The 7,710-nt window shown below is 28.9% G+C and overlaps 1 long non-coding RNA gene across 1 annotated transcript; it reads left to right on the forward strand.

Annotated features, from left to right (window-relative positions):
• Nucleotides 1-5,543: 5,543 nt before the first annotated feature.
• LOC107842130 lies at nt 5,544-6,387 on the forward strand. The gene is made up of 3 exons (XR_001665623.2): nt 5,544-5,857; nt 5,927-5,992; nt 6,075-6,387. It is a non-coding gene; the product is annotated as an uncharacterized LOC107842130 (long non-coding RNA).
• The last annotated feature ends 1,323 nt before the right edge of the window (nt 6,388-7,710 follow it).

Below are 7,710 nucleotides of genomic sequence, written 5' to 3' on the forward strand. Positions count from 1 at the left end.
GGATCATAACTAAAAGGAAACCAAATTAAATGCATATTTAAGTTGCTGACGAAGTGACGATTAGGATAGAGACAAATTGAAAATATGTAATCTCATATTAAAATGGAATCAGATATTTTAAAGTTTATAATAGGTAAAAAAAAAAAATGGTTTTACCTTTTCAAGAAAATTTCTATACGGTCAAAACTCTTGATGATGATAATATTTGTCCGAAAATTTCATGATCGCTATAGAGAAATGTTGTTATATATATATATATATATATATATATATATATAGATATATATATATTTGTATTTGATGTTCAGATATCGTTTAGTTATTATAAACAAAAGTATGCAAATTTAGAAACAACATTAATATTAAAACAGCAAACTATAATAGCTTTTTCTTCGTGAAGTTATAAAATAATTGGTTTGTACCATTTAAATACAATTTTTCTCTTAAATTAAATATTTGTACTTGAAATATATTATCTGTATGACATTAATGGTGATTAACATAATTATTTTGGTATTTTATTTTCTACGTAATATATTTTTTATAAAATATTATTATATAATATTTAAGTATGCTGTTATAAAGAGGTAATTTTACAAAGAGTGTACCACTATAATAGGCACTATTGCCATAATAGGTAGAATGTGGTTATAGAGAAGTAAAATAAAACATGAAAAATCAGTTTCAGACAAAATCAGGCCACTGTAGTGAAAAATCGTTATAATGAGATAACGTTATAGAGATGTCTGACTGTACTATGATAATCTCTTCATTTCTTTTAAGTTGTCATGTTTATTTTTAAGAGTTTATTTGACTAATTTTTAAAGTTAAATTAGATTAATTAATTTAATTTTAAAACTAAAATTTAGATATTAAAAAACTATATGAAAAGTCTATTAATTGTAATTTATTTTTTCAGCATGATTAAAAATATATATATTAAAATCTATCTCAAAATAGTTGATCCTTTTTTATTTGACACTCTTTTAAGAAATTTTTTATCAGGGGTTTAGTTTATCAAATTAGGCTTATCGTTTATGCTTCAAGAATATAAGCCTGAGTATATACACTTTGTATAGTCATTTGATGATCAGAGTATATTAAAAAAATATAATAAAATTTTTTCATTTATAATGAGACAATTAAATTAAAATAAATATTTTTAGAAAGAGAAACAATTATTCTAAAACGGAGAGTATTGTTCAAAGTTTCTATATGACTCAAAAACGAAAAACTATGCCAACTAAAAAAAATTCAAAGAATATTTGAGTAATTAAACTTTTTCCTTATATATATCACAAACCAACTCAGACAAAACATTGGAAAAGAGAGAACAAAAAATGGGGAGGTTAATTAGCATACCAATCTTTGTCCTTCCCTACATTTTTCTACTGAGTTTTAATCTTTTTGGTGAAAATTTGGGAGCACTTGTAGTCACTCCAATAATTCAAAAAGCTTGTGATTTATCGAATGTAAGAGACTTTTGCTATTATGTTTTGGGAAGTGATCCATCGGCTGAATTTGCACATCTTAAGTTTAATATAGAAGACATTGCAGTTCAAGCAGCATATGCAAACTACAGTAACATTCACAGAAAGGTTTGGACAATCACTTCAAATGAAACAAATTCAGAATTTAGGCAACTTTATAGAAAGTGTCTTCATGAGTATAATCTTATGAAACCAATTTTCGATGATTTGAGAGATACCTTAGTCTTCAAAGGTGATTTGGAAAAACCTGCTCTGGATATATCATATCATGCATCCAATTGTGTGATTTATTTTATGAGGTCTCCAAATATTCCAAATCCCATTGATAAGGATAATTTTGATATTCTTTACTTCGTTGAACTTATTAGGAGTATTTATTACGCACCTTTGAGTTCATGAACTTGAAGCATGTATTTTCTCCAATGATGGTCTGATCCACAAATTTATTCATGAACTTTATTTAACAAAATTTGTCGAAGAATATTTTTGATACTTTTTCTTCTGTTTTTTTTTTTTTAATCTTAAACGTGTAGATTAGGGTGGCGGACTAGTTTGTTGGAGTGAGTCTTAGCTAGTAGATAGAGATACTTTGTTGTAGCCATATTAATAGTTGTAGTGTTATGCGCATATCTTGAAGTTTTTTGCTGGTGGGGTTTGGGTGATGTATGTGTGTTCGATTACATTGTTTATAGTACTATTCTGTGGGTGTTTTGTTTTTGTTTTTCTTTATTGATGTGTTATTTCAACTTATTTTATGTTTTATTATGTCTTTGTATGCTATTTCTTTCCGGACTAAGTTGGAGGTATTGAAAACAAACTCTCTATTTCTTCCTGAGGCAATGGAATGCACAACGTACACTTTATTATCTCCAAACCTCAATTTGGGAAAATACACTATGTATGTGGAAATTCATTAGTGCTCTTATCTACTTCCTTTCCTATATTTTCTGTTTAGTGTTGATTTTTTGGGTGCAAATTAAGCAGCAAATGTTGCCATCCAGATCATACGGAAAGTTTGTGATTTCTTCACTGTATGAGATTTTTGTTATAACTTAAAAAAAAGGGAAGCTCGGTGTACTAAAGCTATCGCTACACGCGGTGTTCGGGGAAGGGTTCCTGTGGGTGTATCGTACGCAGCCTAACCTTGCATTTCTGCCAAAGGCTGTTTCCAAGGCTTGAACCCGTGACCTCCTGGTCACATGACAGCAACTTTAGTCTTCCCTTCATTTTTGTTATAACTTCTTGGGAAATAATTTATTGGCTTAAAGTGGCAAAAATTAAGTTCAATCTTGAAGACATTTCAATTCAATTGGCATATTCAAATTTCAAATTACACAAATATTCACAGGAAGATTTTGATAATCAATTCAAATGAAAAAAATTTAGAATTTAAGAAAATTTGCATAAAGTGTCTGCATTAATATTTACTTCAGAAAATGGACTTCGAGAATTTGCGTCATATCGTAAGCCTTCTATATATGGTGATTCCAATTGTGCAACTCAGAGTATATTGTCATATATATTTGCGCCATGGGCTATTTCTTCCAATCTCAAAATATTTCAAATTCCTTTGCTTAAGATAAATTAAAATCTTGCTTACTTCTTCAAATTTATTAGGAATATTTATTTCGCATCTTTTAGAATCAAGAATATGAAGCAAGTATTTTCTTCGATGATGGTATGATTCATAAATTTAATTTATGAACTTTGTTTAGTAAAATTGTACGGTGAGGAATTTTTTTTATCTTTTTTTTTTTTTATTCTTATTAAATATGATTAAAAGTTGTATAAACAACATAAATTTCATTACTATGCAAGCTAACTAATTCCTATCTCATATCTTTTTAATATTACACAAAATTTCAAAAAATTGCTAATCGGATACATTACTTTTACTTGGATACATTGCGATACATAATGTGTAATATTATATACATTTCAATGTGTAATGCTCATAGTTAATTTATGATACATAAGTTAGTAGGTTGGTTGTTATGTATCACGATCATAATTAATTCAAGATACATAAGTTTATTCATGATATATCATCTCACACACAAGTTTCTTTCGGTACATTATTTTTTGGATACATAATTCCTTCGCATACATTACTTTTCGAATATATATAATATATAATATGACATATTAAAGAAAGATATGAGATATTATGTTGATATGGTGAGATCACGCTGTCTCAATAAAATTAGTGACCTAAAGTAAAATTTTAATAAAAACAAAAATAATACTGCAATAATTTAGAGTTCTCTTTTGTTTCTGCATATTAATTATTTTCGGTGTAGTATTTTTAAATACACACGACCTTTAACTTCACTTATTAATATGGTTACTACTAAATGTAAGAATTGATTATAGAGAATAAGGTGTTATTCATTTGCTTGCAATACATTAACTTGGATGTTATTGTTAAAACATTATTATTAATATGAAGTTTGAGTTGTTTAATTCAAAGTTCTAAAATATATTTATTAAAAATTAGATAAATTTTTATTTTTATTATTAGATAATTTTTTAAAACGTATTCCCCAATTTTCATTATTATTTCAAGTAAAGTTGAAATCATAAAATTTACTTTTAAAATTTTGTAGACCTAAAACAAATTTTTTATTAGCCTTATTCTGAGATATCCTTGGGTAAAATTGTTAGTGGTGTAATGTAATTCTTCCCTAAAAGTTTGGTTTTGAATCATAGGCAACCCTCGAATATTGTCTAAAACTTCTACTTTAACATCCTAATTAGCTCTGTTAGAATTAAACACTCATATCATTCAAGTTTTGTACCAGTTAAAAGTAAAATTTTCAATCTATTGTAAGGGCTTAGCACGAATACTCAAGCAATACAACATGAGAAAATAACTTAACAAGAAACACCAGAAAAGTATATTTTACAAGACAATGTTTTGTGATTCGTTTGTGGATAAAATTCTGGATAGAGAACAAAAGAAATTGAAGTAATGAGGTAAATCAATGTAATAATAGGGTACCAATCTTTAATGATAGAAGGGGTTGTGAGAAAGTTGCAACCGAGTGTTGTGAGGTTAAAAAATATATTTTTTAGTTAATTAGGTCCTGACCCAGACCCTTTTATTAGTAAGGGAAAAGGACATGGGCTAGTCACTTTTAAAAAAATGGTCCATAATTGAAAAGATGGACAACTTAGGCCAGTCGGCTCAATATAATACCCTTTTTTAGCCATTTGGCCCAATTGAGCGCATGTAGTCTGTATGCTCAGTTGATACACTTTTATAATAAATTGATACACTTTTATATTATATTGATACACTTTTTAAAAAAGAGAAAGAAAATTCTATGCAAGCACATGCAGTCCCTATATCCAATTGATACTCTTTTATATCACATTAATATATTTTTATACTATATTGATACGCTTGCAGTGTCCATATACTCAATTAATACTCTCTTATACTAGATTGATACATTTTTAGAATACATGTAAAAACTATATATAGTCGTATAAAATATGTATCTAAATAATAATTATAGTTAAAATTATATAAAATGTGTATAAAAATGCTATAATTATTTATAGAATATGTATATATATAGAAATTGTATCATTATTATAAATATATATATATATTTAACAATTTTATTATATTAAAAGTATATGGTATTGTATTTTATTGTATAAATAAGTAAAACTAAACAAAACAAATAGTGTGTTATTTTAATAATGTTGGTGAATGCAAAATAATCTGAAAAAAAAAAACAATTACTCAATTATTTAAAAGGAATAAAAATGAGTAGAATTTTTTTTAAAAAAAAAGGAGCCAAAAAAAAAAAAACAACATTAATACAAATACTCACATAAAAACAAAAGAAAAGTGGAATTCTCCCTCGATAAAAAAACAAAAGAAAAAAAAATTCAACATGGAATCCTTAAAAAATAAATACACAGTATATATTGTGAAGTATCAAAATAATGACCATTCGGTTGGAATTAATTTTTCGAGTAGCTGTTTATGGGGGTTTAAAATTTAGGTGCTAGTTTTGTGAAATTATTTTAATTTAAGGTATTATTTTTATCCTTTCCCCTATTAATAATCAAAAGACAAAAAGTCTATAGCCCAGTCTGTACAAAGGTGGACATAGGTCCAAAAAGGAACCCGATCCAAAAATAAGAAATATGAGAAGTTTCCAAAATAGTACATATATCTACTTCTTGTCCAAGAGTATTCAGTACTCTTCACTTTGCTTAACCGCCTTCTCTGAGTTATGTCCCTCTGAGTTGAAGCTGTTGCTTTATCTCATACCTCCTATGGATTATCTTCAAGCTGAATCCCTGTTTAGTGTTAATATGGATCTTTCTATCATCTTCACTCACCTCTGGTAAGCCATTATCATTCCTTATTATTTTTTCTTTTCACCATAGATCTAAACTCAAAAACTTTCTCGCAGTTGGTCGAGGTTTGTATCCAAGGGACTGAAGTATCATGATGTCAGTGCTCAGATTTAGCAAACTTTGTAAGTTATTTCTCTCATCTTCCTTCAACTCTTGTCAAAAATCTCTTCCCCTACCTGTACTAATTTCTGCATTTTCTTGCAGATATTGGTGATATATCACCACACTTTAAGGACTCAGTCAAATCTGGTGTGTTGTGGGAGAAGCTCCATCTATCCATCCTTTTTGGTGAATTTTATGGTGTGCAGTGGGAGAGGCTCCATCTATCCATCTTTTTTGGTGAAGTTTTTTGATAGCTAAAGCAGCTAGCTAGGTTTAGCACAAATTCTTTGTTGTTTTCCTAACAAACAATCTTATATTTGTGATTTTCTCGCACTCCAGTGGGATTGTAATTATTGGGATTCCCTATGCGATTTTCTATGCTATGTCAATGCTCCTCCTTTCTATGCTTGATTTTTATCATTTGCATTACTGCTTGCTGATTTTTTGAGTCCTAATCTAAGGATTAGGACTTTATGATTTGTATATGTTGATGCACTTTCTTATGTTTGATGGTAGCTCATTAAAATTATAAGACTCCCTTATATCCTTTGGTTTCATTACTTCATTAGCCAATTTCATCTGCTACTATATTTTCCTTCCTAATATGTGATTCATTTTTCCTTAAGCAACATATAGTTTGCACCTTATATTTGCAACTTGTTCTATTAGTTTTCAAGGTACCTTTCATTGTCTATTAATCATCTTTTTAAGTGTGAGGGAGTCTGTTTCCATAGTGATACCCATAAGATTTTGTTCCCGATAATAAATCAATGCCTTTCTAATTGCTACTACTTCAACCTCTATATTAGTAGTCTCTCCCAGCCCTTTGACTTTTGCAAAAACCAAACCCCTTTTATCATTTCTAATACAAAATGCAAAAGCACAAATTCCTGATTTGCCCCAACATGCCCTATCAATATTGCATTTCACCATGTGCTTCTCCGAAATATTTCAAGTGACACTATAGTAGTGTACCCTTGGTTTATATTCCTATAATATGTTAACCATGGTAGGTCAACTTTTCTTTCCAATCTTCATTCATGGATACAAAAATTTAATTAGTTTCATAATCAAGTCTTGTACTTGCCATACCATTACCATATCTGTGATATTCACTTTTCCTAAATGTTCAATCTCATTTCTTCTCTTCTATAAACTTCAGATAATCACTGTCGCTATTGCTCTACATACTACCTCTAGTTTTGGAGCTACATTCATTGATGAAATAATTATTTGATATAAATTCATGTCGTCAATATCTATCCCTGCAAAAATAGCAAACTGCCTCTGTATTCTTTCAGTTATGGGAATGTTAGAAAAATGTGTTCCATAGTTTCCTCATCCTTCTCATCTCAGCACCAATATCTAGAGACAATGTTAATTTTCATTCTATTTAGGTTATCATCAATGTCTTTTTCATCTTTCAGACTTTCAACATAAAAAAAATTAACTCTAAAAGAAGCCCTTTTGCCCATATCTGCATGTATTCCTCCTTACTTTCCTTATTATTTCTTAGAATTTTCCAAGCTGACTTCACTGTTAATATTCCTTGCACATTCGCCATCCACCAAGGTATATCACTGAGTTGACCTTCTGTTGGATGCTTTATGTTCTCTACAATGTACTTAATCATCTCCTTTGATAATTTGCTTCTCAGTTTCTGGCTATCCCATTCCTTATTTTCTACAAAATCTCTAACCTCTAGTTCTTCATCCCCTGCATTCTCACCTCCAACATA

This window comes from Capsicum annuum, chromosome 9 (assembly GCF_002878395.1).
Source record: "Capsicum annuum cultivar UCD-10X-F1 chromosome 9, UCD10Xv1.1, whole genome shotgun sequence".
NCBI lineage: Eukaryota > Viridiplantae > Streptophyta > Magnoliopsida > Solanales > Solanaceae > Capsicum > Capsicum annuum.